The following is a 14,548-nucleotide window of genomic DNA, read 5'->3' on the forward strand; positions in this document are numbered from 1 at the left end:
GGAAAACATCAGGTGTGTTGCAAAGCATCAGTGTGAAAACACTGCATTATGGTAGGAAACCTTTACAAAAGAAAAGGCAGCTTTTAAAGTTCAGCCAAGAAAGGGAAATATAAACTTTAACTCTTGACAATTCCTGTGTTGGGAGGGTGGCTTAATGGCTAAGGTGTTTGCCTTACAAACACAAGGTGCAGGGTTTGAGTCTCACAAGTGATCATTGGCTAGGCTTAAAATGGCTTGCAAGGGCAGTTAGCTTAGTACTAAACTATGAACCTATAACTGAAGATACAGTCACATAGAGATAGTGGATGACAGGCATAACAATGTGGTATGCTATGCATATATGATAAAGAAGGCAAAGATCTTAAGTAAGGTAGTTTAATTTAAGGTTTTAAGCTAGGTCTTCACATTTATGTTAAGTAATTTTTCTGAAGTTAAAACTGCAAAAGTACTAGTTACATTGGAAGAAGTTATTGTTACCACTGCACAACCTTAGTCTACTGATATTTATTTCACTGAGTCATTGCTACTACAGTAGAGGTCAAATGCAACTAAAGAAATGAGGTTAACTGAACATTTAGTCCAGACGTCTGCTATAAATAAAGTAACATAGTAATATTATATATGAATAAACAAATAAAGATTACCAGTGCTACAAAGAACAATTTATCACTACAGATTTGACCCTTACTAAATCATTATTGTGATTATTATTATTATTATTTATTATTATTGTTTGTTTTGAGTTTTGCAAAAAAATAAATATTTATTAAACTGAACAGATGTAACAAGCAACTAACTGTTTACAAGAATTGCCTAATCAACAAAAAGTATTAATCTTAATCCATATATCTAAATTATGGCATAAAGAGTCACATCCTTTTAAAAGATATTTCCACACCCATCTTTTGCTCTATATGTTACCTAACGTTCCACCAAATATTGCACTCAAAAAATCCACCTCTAGTATTATTACACTTGTGTAAGAACTACTATCACCATTAAAGGGAATAATCATTTAGGATTCATATTTATTTTCTGCCATATAACCCACTACTATTCATATCTAACATCCTTACTAGTATAGAGGTGTGGTAAACATAATGCCCTTCCCCTTTCTGGGAAACAAACCCCATTACACCTATACAACTGCATATATTGTGCCTATAGGAGAATAACAACTTTCCTGTTTCGATGTTCCAGGACATGCTGGCACATGAGGCATTATGGGGCAGATTTGCCTATTTACACTACTGCCAAAACTGTGCCTCATACTCATACTGATTCAATAATTCAGTCTATGTTAATCAAATATCCCTTATAATACCAGCCTCATGAAAGTGTCCACAGACACCTGATCATGTTGTTGTATATGTTACCAATCTTCCCTATGTGTTTACAGCTCAAACTCTAAGCCACAATCAATAAAACTTGCAAGTTCACATAATGTTGTGTCTTTCGGCTTTTCCCAGTTAGGGGTCGCCACAGTGGAACTCCGGTCCGTTAATGATTGGTAGTTGATTTTTATGTGCCGAGTTACCAGCCCTGACACACAACCTTCAACGAAGGTACGCCCATTCACGCATGTCTCCATGCAGAGGACACTCTAGCTGAGAATCAAACCGGACAGCATCTTACTGTGAGGCAACAATGCTACTGCAGCACCACCACCATGGATTGCAAGTTCACATAATACATTTCACATTTCAGATTCATCCATTTCACCCATTACACCATCTTTGTTTGAACAAATTTTAATCTGTCATATCCTTTTCACCTTTATGTTTCCTTCCCTAGCTTCCTTTTCCTGTTTTATGCATTTATTTATTCTCCTTTGCTGAATGGTATGAATTACTTGCCAAACTTTTTTTTATCTTGCAATATTATCAACTTCCACTCAATGTGCAGACTTTGACTTCATAACTTCACCCATTTATTCCATACATCCACCACTTTGTGCTACTTCAAAATCTCATCTGAACCTTTTAAAACCAGGAGACCATCTTTCTTGTCAGAGCAAAACAACATGTACTCAAAGATGAATCAAACGTATGTTAGGAGCAACCTCAAAAGACAGTCATTATTTCTTGTCTTAAAGTTCTTAAAAATTAAGCCAATAATATTTAATGCCTTAGCTTTAACTTTTAAGGCATTACCCCCATACTTAAAATGACTAAATACAATAATATCTAAATCCTTATATTCTGTCATCTTCTATAACTTGTAGGGACCTAAATTTAATTGATATTCATAGGTTCATAGGCTCATAGATGTGTACTAGGCTAATGGCCCTGGAGCCTTTACAAGCCTAGCGCATAGGATTACCCCGGCATTACCCTGGCATCGATATTTAACCATTGGTGTCCCAAAATGCAAAGTAATGCATTTATCGTTATTAACTTTTAGTCCAGTTAAGTCTAACCATTCGGCCACCAGACACATGTAAGTGTTAAAGTGGTCAATATCCTCTGTGAATGCAATAACACAACTTAGTTTAATATCATCTGCATGCTTGGCCATCCAAACATTAGATATCTTAGGAATAAATTAAAATATCAGGTTGAACAACACTCGACCTAGAATTAATCCCTGGGGGACCCCTTTCTTCACTTCATGCAGGCTAGATTGAAATTTCCTATCCTTACTTTCTGCAATCAACCATGAAGCCAGTAGCCACACAGCAAACAATGTATGGATTAACTATGTATTTGAGCATGGCATTAATGATAGCAGAATAAGGGACACTGTCAAAAGCCTTATACAAATACAAAATACACCACCACTACAGACATGATAATATCTAAGACAACTGTAATTGGGTCATAAAATTCAATTAAATTAGTAAACACAGAACTTTTTTGTGAAGCCATGTTGAGTGAGGTCCATTAAACATCCTTGAAAGTCTTTATTAAGAAGGGAAAGTAAATATCTCTCAAAACTTTTCCCCACCAGTGAAGTAAGACTGAGAAGTCTATAATTACTTATATTGTCCATTGGGCCTCCCCGTGAATTGGAATTATCTCTGCAAGTTTCCAACTAGCAAGAACAGTGCCAGAATATAACAGGTTATTAAAAAATTGAGTGATAGTAGTTGAAATATATTTACCGCAATATGCCCAGAAAATGCCTGGAATATTATCAGGTACCATACCACTACCCTATTTAATATGGCTCAAAGATGGTTGCACAAAGGTCACAATGAAAACTGGGCACATACAATCATCTTCTATTAAAATTCTAACATCAAAAATATTGTCAAACAGTGTAGCATCTTTTGCCAAGGTGTGCTTACTGAGCAAACTCACCAATAATTCTCTAGGCTTCAGCACTTCACCTCAAACAGAAACTGGTCAGAAAAATTTAACCTCGCCTCACAGTAAGACGCTGTCCGGTTCGATTCTCAGCTAGAGCATCTTCTGTGGGGAGACATGCGTGAATGGGTGTACCTTTGTTGAAGGTTGTGCATCAGGGCAGGTAACTCGGCACGTAAAAATCAACTACTAATCATTAGCGGACCGGAGTTTCGCTGTGGCGACCCCTAACCGGGAAAAGCCGAAAAACACAACTGATGTATCTAACATAAGAATACAATTTCTTAGAACAAGAGCTAATAACTAAATTATCTTCAACTTTGTTTTTTAGCTAATCTCAAAGAGGTATTTAACCTTCTGGAGAATTAATTATAGGCCTGTTTTAAATAATTTTTCTTACACCTCTTCCAGAGCCTACATTTTTTCATGTTTTTTTTCTCAGAAGTTTAGTATGACAAGTATTCCTCCATGGAGGTGTAGTCAGTAAACTATTAGTTCTTGTTGTCTTACACCCAGACAAAAGAACTTCACAAATGTTTTCAAAATCCTGCCATTCATTCACTTCATTATTTACATTGGAGGAATTCAAGTCCAGAGAATTTATTTGTTTTATAATATTCAGATCAAATAGCTTAGATTTTGAATTGTATGAAGAGCTTTAGTTATTATATTAAATTCAAAACTTAAGTGATCTGAGTTGCTTAACGGACACAGCTGGTTAATGTCAGAAGTTTTATCTGGTTTAATCAGGACTACAGGTCAAGCAATGCAATTCCCTATTTCCCTTCAAACATAGCTTGTACCACTGGATGGGTACGCTTACATTCACTTAAGGACTTTTACAGGTGTTGCCTCCTGTTAATGGATGTTAGAGCCTGAGGGTGGTTATTGGCAAGGTGCACAAGGCTCTGGTCAGATTGCTGTATATCTTATTACCCATCACATGCAAATAATCTCTCCTACATTTCCTGATTGTCCTTAATTCCATTATATATAGTAAGGTATCATCTCTTAAGGAATAACCAAATAATATTGTAGAACAACTGAAATCCGTACAACTTAAATAAGACACAGAATTTAACAAAGATATCTTTAGAAGTTTTTTTTTTAAACACAAACACAAAATACTACTATTACTATCGTTAACATACTTCACACACACTGTCGGGGGAAGGAGAATACTGTTCCTTTTTTACATAAACATAGGTGGAATCACCATAAAAATGATTTAAATACTTAAAATGTAAATACATCTATAGTTATTTTTCAAATGTCTGTACTGCAACTCTCCAAATTAATTGTATAAGAATTATGTGACAAAGTATAGGGATTCCAAAAAACTCCAGTGGGAAAATGTTTGATTCTGGCTGTATGATACCTGGTTCCCTGTTAATAAAAATAACTCATTTTGTATAATTCATCTAATACTTGATTACAGCTATATGCTGACATATTGTTATTATTCATTACTGAACAAAACTCTGAAATCAACAATAAAAGATTACCTGCATGCATCTCATATTTCATATTTTGATTATTAATGTTTCTTTCATGATATTAGTATTATCTTTTTAAAAACAGAATGGTGGTGCTGCAGACAGTGTTGCTGCCTCATTGTGCTTAGTTTTCTTTTCAGACCATAGCTGGCCAGTATTTTGCGCAAAGTCTGTATTTCCTACTTGTGCCCACATGGGTTATCACCATGTGCTCCCCTTTTTTTAAACATCTTTATTAAGTTATCAATTAAGTCATAGGCAAAACATACAGTAACAGAAAACAAACCATATTGACAGTTTTTACATTTACATACATTATGGCTCATGTGGTGGTGCTGCGGTAGCGTTGTCGCCTCACAGTAAGATGCTGTCCGGTTCGATTCTCAGCTAAAGCATCTTCTGCATGGAGACATGCATGAATGGGCGTACCTTAATTGAAGGTTGTGCATCATTGCTGGCAACTCAGCACGTAAAAATCAACTGCCAATCATTAGCGGACCGGAGTTCTGCTGTGGCGACCCCTAACCGGGAAAAGCCGAAAGACACAACAACAACATGGATCATATATATTGTCTTTCTATGTAATTATTATCAGTTCAACATTATAAAACTTGTTGAATTCCTGCCTTCTTTTAAACCTCACTCCTCCTCCTGAACATTATTCTGCATGTGTTGGTCCCACAATTTTCATTTATTTCTAATAATTTGTTCCTTTCCTTTTCTAAATATACTTCTTCCAGTTCTTTTATCACTTTTATAATATTCTGTACTTCAAATAAAGTTGCTTCAGACCTTAATTTCCATGTTCTAGTAACTGCTTTCTTGGCAGCCAACAGAATTAAACTTAATAAGAAGCTGCCTTACTATGTCTAGACAATTCAGATCCTGAGTGCCAGCTCAAAAAATAATTTCATTAGTTACATCCATTTGTTCATACAATATTTCTGACAGAGTACTCTGTAAATAATGTTTAACTCCTTTATTACATAGATTTCTGTATTTTTTGTTTCTGAAATGTGTTGTATTTCACCCAGGCTTGGCCTAAAATTGGTCAATATTGATCAGTGCACTACCCCAATAAATAAATGTAAATAAATAAATAAATAAATAAATTCTGCTGACTCATTACACTCCCAAAACATAAGTTTTCAGTCAACTCCAACATTTGCTATCTGCCTGAGGAATATTCTTTGTAGTCTGCTTGGGGTATAAAAATATGTATGCATATACATCCAAGCAAAGATCCTACACCTTCTAGACTTTGTTGCATACTTTGGAGCCACACATATGTCCTCCTATTGTTCTCATGCAAATTTCTTTTCTAGTCTCTCTTCTTAATCATTTCTAACCTTCCCTGTTTCTTGTAATTATTATGCACTATTTTATTTCCCCAGGCTTCCTCCGAAAATGGGCATTACCCAGTCGGACTTTCCCAGTAAACAAAGACAAATAAATAAATAAGTAATAATTTTATATGTTCTACTAATTATCCATTTTTAACAGCAGCTTCTGTTCTACATTTAACTAAAAACTCAGCCAGAGCAAATAATTCACTTGAGATTGCCCTGTCGCTTTCTCTTTCCCTACACTCTGATATGAATCCCTGATAGGGAAGGCAGTTTCTGGCCTGCAGTCCAAATGCCTTGATGGCACCATCCAGTTGTATTACCTTTCCCTCTCTAGTTATTTGCTCCAAAGACCTTGGTTCCTTTCCACTTTTCTCCAGTAAATTCGAAACTCCTCTTCCCTATTGTCTGTATCCCTACTTGCAGTCATCCCTATTGGCAAAATCTCCTTTCTCCATTCTTGTGCTGGCTTGGTTCTTAGAAGACTTTTTGCTACTTTATGAATATAATAATCTGCATGGCTGTTATTCTCCTTAAGGCTCTGCATCCAAAATCCCACTCTCTTTTTATTTCTTGATCTTTCCCCCGTTTCATCATCATCCCTTTGTATTTTTAACTATAACCTTCTGCTTGTGTGATATATATGTGTAGTTTTACAATATCCCTTCAAATCAGGTAATCCTAAATTATGTGATCCACTGTTATTCTACAACTCAAAACATGCTTTTAGGGAAATGAATGATCTTCCAAATTTCCCACAAGTGTGTGTGTGTGTGTGTGTGTGTGTGTGTGTGTGTGTGTGTGTGTGTGTGTGTGTGTCTATATGCACTTTGCAACTGACTACTATCAAATTCAAGAATGCTTTCCACAATAGGTTTCAGCCATACAATGATTCTGAACAGGCTAAAGCAGGTATAAAAGAAAGAAAGAAAGAAAAATAATGGCTATTTTCCAGTTTAACGAGGTTCTATAACTATAATAATGGCAGGTAAAGGGAACACCACTATTTCATCACATTTTTATAAGAAACCTCTAAAAGTTATTATTTAGAGCAAGTTGCCTGTTTATTTTTATAACATATTGAAAGCATACAACCTACTGTTTAAAAAACTCCTTTATAATACCTAATGTACATTCTAATTAATTCTAACTGATGTATTTTCATGTTTGTCTCTATTTCATTTACATTTTTTATTATAAAATTAAACATTTTCCAGATCAGATGTGTTTTTTCATAAATAAAATAAATATTGGTAGTCTGCAATTAGATTATACAACTTGTTTAACCATGTTTTGAATTACTTTATAAATGGAATTAAAAGTTAAGGTCATTCTAAAAAATCTACCTCATCAATACCAAGTTCGGTTTTCTTAATAAATTATTCATCAATGAACAGTTTTAGGTGAAATCCAAATGAGCATACTGAATCATTATTTCAGTTAAATGACTTCCAGTACTAGCAGTTAAAACTATTTCCTGTAAGAATCATCTCACATATAATTTCAGCCTTTTTATTGAGTAAATTTTATTAAGTCCGAATCTTTGTCAGCTGAAGGCAGACTCCTCCCTATTTCTGATTGTTTCTTTATATAATATCCAAAAATTACAAGTTTCTTCAACACTCAGAAGAGTAATTTTATAACGGTGCAAAATTGTATAAAGTCGGTTTGACATAGCTCATTTACAGTCTAACTACTCATTTATAGTTGTGACTGCAATTGAATTATTTCTCACTGTTGCATCAATTAGTACTGTATATTCCATCAAAACCTAGGTTATGTGCCCAAGTAGTTAAGGTTAATGAAAGACAGGAGAGTTTGTGGACTGATACCACCTACTAAATGCAGTGAGAGAACAGTATGATACACAGAAAATAAACCTGTGGGGATGAAAGAACAGATTAATTTGCAGGGCATCTGAATGTACCAGGAACTGATGGGGAAGATTCCAAACTCTAGGGGAGAGAAGGAGCAAGAGGTGATTTTGGTCTTGAATCACAAGGGTTATTCTCCACTGGTGCAGGACTGTTCCAGAAAGAATAACATTTTGGTCATGTTACAAAACAATACAAAGGGTGTCATGGATGCTCAGGTTAAGGCATTATTGCCACCATCAGGTTAGAACAGGGGGAAGAGTAAAAATAAAAAGTCAAAAACAATTTCAGAAGAGTGGATTATACTTTACTGGGGAGGTGATCAAGGATGATATAAGTGACTGGGAGCAAACTGAGGGAGAAAACAAGCCATGGGAATGCGTTAGGGATGGATACATCAGGGCTACTGACAAAGTTCTGTGGAAGAGAGAGAGAACAAGAATGCCTAAATGGCTGCATAGATAAGTGAGGACAGCAGTTATGGCAAAAGATACAGCTTACATGAGATAATTCTGAGAAGGTGAGGAGCTAAAACATGCACTGTAAAAGGGTGATATTAAAAAGTGACAACAAAGACAGTAAGTTTAGCAATGGCTAAATTTGAAAGGACATCAATGGGCAAGATTAAGAAAGAAAGAAAATGCTTTATTAGGTATCAGAAAGGAAGAGACAGAACTGGGAATGCTGAGCAAAGTTGGGAGGAAGATTACAGAAGATTGGGAAAAGGTAGACGTACTGAATGAATGCTTTGCTTCAATCTTTGCAAAGGAAGCAAAGGGATAGCTTCATCCTGGGAAGGGGTTCTGGGTACAATATGGAGTACAATGGACAGACACAGAATAGATAGGGAGAATGTTCAGAGGGAATTTGATAATATGAGGGAGGATAAAACACAAGGGCCAGAGGTACCTCCTAGAGTCTTCAGAATTCTGGCCATTGTGTTGACATACCTTACCTCTGACAGGGATCTTCAACGGATCACTTGTTAGTGCAGAAGTGACAATGGACTTGAAGACAGCAATCATGGTACCCCTATTCATTGGGGAAGCAGAGAATATCCAGGGATGTACAGGCCTGTTAGCTTGACAGTGGTGGTAGGGAGAAGTCATGCAGAAAATCCTCAGGGAAAGGCTGGCAGCATTACTAGAAGATGTCTGTGACAGAAACTAACATGGGTTCACAGCCCAAAGGAGTTGTCAGTCAATCCTGATCCAGTGTTATTACTAGGTTAAAGCTGAACTTACCAAAGCAGTATCAGCAGACATAGTGAACATGGACTTCAGCAAAGCCTTTGCCTATGTCCCACACAGAAGGCTGACAGAAAAACTGGAGGAGTTTGGAAGTAAGACCAATTCTGAGGTGAGTCCTTAGTTTAATAAACTATCTTAGACAGTAGCATGGTTGAATGCTAAGGCAGGTCCTTAGTTTTATAAACTATCATAGATAGTTGCATGCTTGAATGGTAGGAGGAGGGCTGTGGTGAGAGTTACAATTTTAGAAATTAGAGAATGACTATCGGGGTTCCACAGAGATCTGTCCTTGGTGTTGTACTGTTCAGTGTGCTTGTGCCAGACATATCTGAGGGAAATCAGAACAGGATGAATTCCTTTACTGATGACAGAAGCAAAGAGGTAATGCTCCCACTGTAAAAGACCTTTATCAGATTACAACTTCAGTACTTCATACAGTTCTGGAAACCATATAAGGAAAAGCATGTCAGGCTGGTGGGATGACTTCAGAAGAAAGTTACAGAAAGATCTGTAACATGGAGGGAAAGCAGTAGGACCAGACGCTGGAAGAGATAAAGCTAACCTGAGACCAGAAGGGACAGGAAAAGACATGACATTGATGAACAAAATGATGACAAGGAATAAAATAATAAGTCATTCTGAACAGCAAGCACAGAGGGTGAAACAGAAGACAAAAGCAGAAAACTGAAGGGACTATGTACATATGAGAGGGATACAGACCCATGGAAAGGAATACTCAGGTAGGCGGAGGTGATAGAATCCACAGATGCAGTCAAGCGGCATGAAAACGGAGATGATAGAGGTGAGGTAGAAGGTTAAATACACTTAAAGGACACATTAGATATACTAAACCTGTCATCAAGCAAATATGGTATCACAGGAAAATTAAATTGTAGAAAATCTTTCAATACTTTTCTTTTCTTAGCATGTTGTGCCAATGTATTGTTAGATTTTACCATTTCTAATGAAAAGGTGCTAAATCTCTTGCAAGTTATGAGTAATCACTTAAATCTTTTCAACCAACCAAGGACCTACATTAAAATCAGCATATTGTGACATCACTGAGGCAATAGCAATTACAGCATCTACTGTTACGGGTAAGTAGGACTTATGCAGTTGTAGTATTTTCATCTTTTCCACTGTTTCAGTGGCATTTTGGGTATAATCCTAAAGCTTATCCTACCTAGGAAGTGGAAGACTAAGGATCCAAGAACCCCTGGAGAATGGCTTTAGCAAAGCTTGCTCTGAACTTTGAAAAGGTATCCAGTTTATAATGCTTTATGAATGTATGAACAGAGGGCCAGGTTGCTGCCTCTAGAATGCTTCTAGCATCCACCACTTTAAAATATACAATCAAAGAGGATAAAGCCTTAGCTCAGTTAGCCTTAACCTTGCCTGGAAGAGATTTACCATGGTGGGAGTAACTGAAAACAATAGTAGAGAACAACCATCATGCAATAATTTGCTTAGGGACAGGTTGTCCTCTCTTAGCCCCTGTATAGCAGACAAAGAGCTGTTCAGCATTTCAAAAGAGGCTTGTTCTGTCAAGGTAGTATCTGAGCTGCCTGTGTTCATCCAAGGGTATGTAGAATCTTTTATCCTTTGTGTTTTTTTTTTTTATCATTATAGAATACTGGGAGACTGATGGCCTGATGCAAGGTAAATTCAGAAACAGCTTTAGGCATGACTGATGGATTTTGCATAACACAACCCTGCTCTTGTGAAAAAACAGATAGGGTTGGCCCACCATGAGACCTTGCAGTTCAGAGACTCACCTTCCAGATGTCAGAAAAATGAGTAAAATTGTCTTCCAAGTAATGAACTTTCAGGCAGTTTCAAAGGTAGGTAAGGTCAATTTTTCAAGAACAATGTTGAGATCCCAGGAGGAGGGATTTACTTTTGAAGGGTCTCATGTGCAATACTCCTTTCATAAAATGTTTGACTACAAAAAGAGAAAAACAAGTGGGATCCATGGGCAGACAAGCTGAGATGGCCACAAGATGCATTTTGATAGAAGCATATGACAAACAACCTTTTCAGGACCTCTGTTATTGGTTAGACACCAATTTGAAAAACTCTTCCACTTGTAAATGTAAGATTTTCTAGTTGGAGTTATTCTAGCCTCCTTAAATACCTGCTCCTGCTGTACACTCTAATGGAACAAGTGCCTAAAAGGTATCAAAATGGAATCATCCAGGCTATCAGTTGTAATTGCTTTAAGTTGGGGTGCACCATTCACTCTGATGCTGTGTAAGCAGATCCAATCTGTGAGGAAGCTTGTGGTAATTGCAGTTGGCCAGTTCAATTAAAAAGGAGAACTAACTTTGCCTGGGTAAAAAGGGCGTTTACCATAAAGATCTTTGGTAACTCTTTCTGAATCTTTACAAGTACCTTGGGAATCACTAGAAAGGGTGAAAATGCATACAGTAACATTCCTGACTGTGGGAATGAAAGAATGTCTGTCTTCCAATCATGGTTGCAAAGATGGTTTGAAGAGAATTCTTTCAGTTGTCTGTTTTGAAAGGATGTGAACAAATCTACTTGAGGTGTTCCCCACATTTGGATCAAGTCCTTGAAGACCTCTATATGGAGCTTCTATTCCTTTGAGGGCTTATACAGGATCTGCTTAATCTGTCTGCCACTGTGTTTTTCTGTGGCAGAATGTACAAGGCCTCAAGAGTCACAGAATGCTGTAGAATCAGCTCTCAGTCCATTACTGCCAACTAGCAAAGAGGACATGACCTTGTATCCTTTTGCTTGTTCAGGTACCATGACATAGTAGTGTTATCTGTGACCACAATAAGATGACCCAGAGTCCATAGTGGTGAAGAACTCTTAAGACATGAATCACTGCCAATATCTCTTTTACATTTATGTGCTTTGGCATGCCCTGAAGACTCCACAAGCCTTGCACTTGAATTCCCATGGACACTACTTCCCAAGAAAAATCTGAAGTCTGTATGGACAGGTTGGACTGGGGTCTGAAGAGAGGGAAAAGGAGTCCTGGATTCAGAGGCAATTGATCCTTCTACCACTGCAGTTCCTGTTTCACAAATCCCAATGCCAGAACCTGGAAATCCAAAGAATGCAGGTGTTGTATCCAATAATTCTTCAAGTACCACTGATTTTCTTCTCATGTGTAGTCTGGCTAGTGATATAATGAGGATCATAGATGCCATGAACCCTAGAAATTTGAGGAACTCTCTTGCTGATGTCATGTATAGAAGAGATAAATCCAAGAAAATGCCCTGATAAGTCATTACTTTGTCTTCTGGCAGGAATGCTGTCCTTTTTACTGTATCTATCCAACACCCCAACAAAACAATTCATGAGAGATTGTGAAGGACTTTTTTAGGTTAAATCTGAAACCTAGTAGGAAAAGAAGGATGCAACCCTGTCTAAGAACTGCAAGCACCAAGATAAAGAAGTTGCAGAAATCAGCAAATCGTCTAAATAAAGAAAATGTGGATACCTAGGGTTCTGCAACCACTCAGACCAGACACTTTGTAAACACTCAAAGTGCAGTAGATACCAACAAGGGTAATGCAGGAAACTTATAATGTAAGCCTGACACAGCAAATCTCAAAAATTTCCTGAAACTGGGATCAATAGGAATATGATGATAAGCATCCTTGAGATCTAGTGTCACCATGGAACAGTGGTCTGGAAGCAATGTTAGTACTGAATATAAAGTGGGAATTTTAGAATTCAGAACTTTTACAAGGATGTTTAGAAATGACAAATCTAGGATGGGTCTCTAACAGTGCTCCTTTTTTGGTTCCAAAAAGATTCTGGAGTAAAATTATTTGCCTTTGTGTATTGCAGGAACTGGTTCTCTGACCCCTGCTTCTACCATGTGATGGAGCACTGGAGGAAACAGCTCTGTCTGGTCTCATGACTGTGGGGGATTTTCCCTGAAAAGGAGAGGATTTTTTTTATCCATTACCAAGTATATCCTCTCTGAATTATTCTCAGAAGCCATTTGTCTGAGACTATTTACGGCCAGGCTTTGGGGTTGAAAGGGAGCCTGGTGGAAGGAGGAACAGAAGGAAGGGCAGAAGGCTGAGTAGGGGTGCTCAATTCAGCACAGTCATTCCTTTCCAGGGGGTTGATCCTTTTTCTGAAAGAAAGCCATCTTTTTTGTTTCAAATAATTATCCTCCTGTCATTTTCTTTTGGATCCATTTTTATTTGGCTGGGATTTCTGTTGGTTTGAACCCTTGAAGGAAGATGCCTTGTTTGGGGAGAACTTGGGTGCATGAAACATCCTAGATAGCTCATGTATTAATTTGCCTCTATCATTTTATTGTTTGTAAATAACATAAGACTAAAACACCAATTCAGAACTTAAATGTGCATTCACAATTTTGGCTTTTAAATCATTAAATAAGTTCTGATTACATAACAAAGCATACTGTCTTAAAAACAGAAGCAGCAGCATTTCTCAAGACTGTATCTGCACAGTCAAGCACACCTCTCAAAACATGCTTCAAAACCTGAGTCAAATTAGAAACAGTTTCATTTATGTAATACTTTTGCTCTGCATATAAGGATACAACAAAATTATCCAAACTGCATGCACACTGTGAAATAAATTTCCACATATAACCTTGATAATTTAACATTCAAAAGGCTAGATTACTAGAAAGAAATATCCTTTGCCTTGAAGATCTAACCATTTTCCTTCTTTATCATGGGGTATAAGATTACATGTAGTCAGGGACTCTTTATTTGAGCAGATAGCTGGAGAGACTTCAGCTCCAGCCCTTCTCTTGCAGTAAAGAATATAAAGGAAAGCAGTTGCTTCACTGTGTAGCGTTGAAGTGCACACACATGCATGTAGTAAATTATTTAAACATTTAACAGTTACGCTGCCCTCTGACTCAGGGATAAAGTGCCTGGCCATGCTGCTAGCTATCCTGGTTTAAGTCACTGCCATGGAATTCCATATGGTATATAACCCCAGATCAGTTCACAACTCAGGGACTCCATTCTAGCTGTGATACTAGCTAAAGTCAGAGAGCTCAGGAATCCCATGCTGTCTGTGAATTCCATGTTGCCAGTGATCCAGATTTAACTCACATCCTGAAAACTGCATAATACTAGTGATCTGTTTCAAGTTACAGTACAGGAACACTGTACCAACTGAACTCGATTTGACCCACAGTCCATGATTAGCAGCAGCCAGTGCCCTGTTACAGTTCACAGCCTGAACATCCCTATCTTGCCACGTCCATATGCTGAGGCATAGTCTGGAAACAACATTAGGAACCTT

Source organism: Protopterus annectens, chromosome 4.part0 (genome assembly GCF_019279795.1).
Source record: "Protopterus annectens isolate FY-2018-M chromosome 4.part0, PAN1.0, whole genome shotgun sequence".
Classification (NCBI taxonomy): Eukaryota; Metazoa; Chordata; order Ceratodontiformes; family Protopteridae; genus Protopterus; species Protopterus annectens.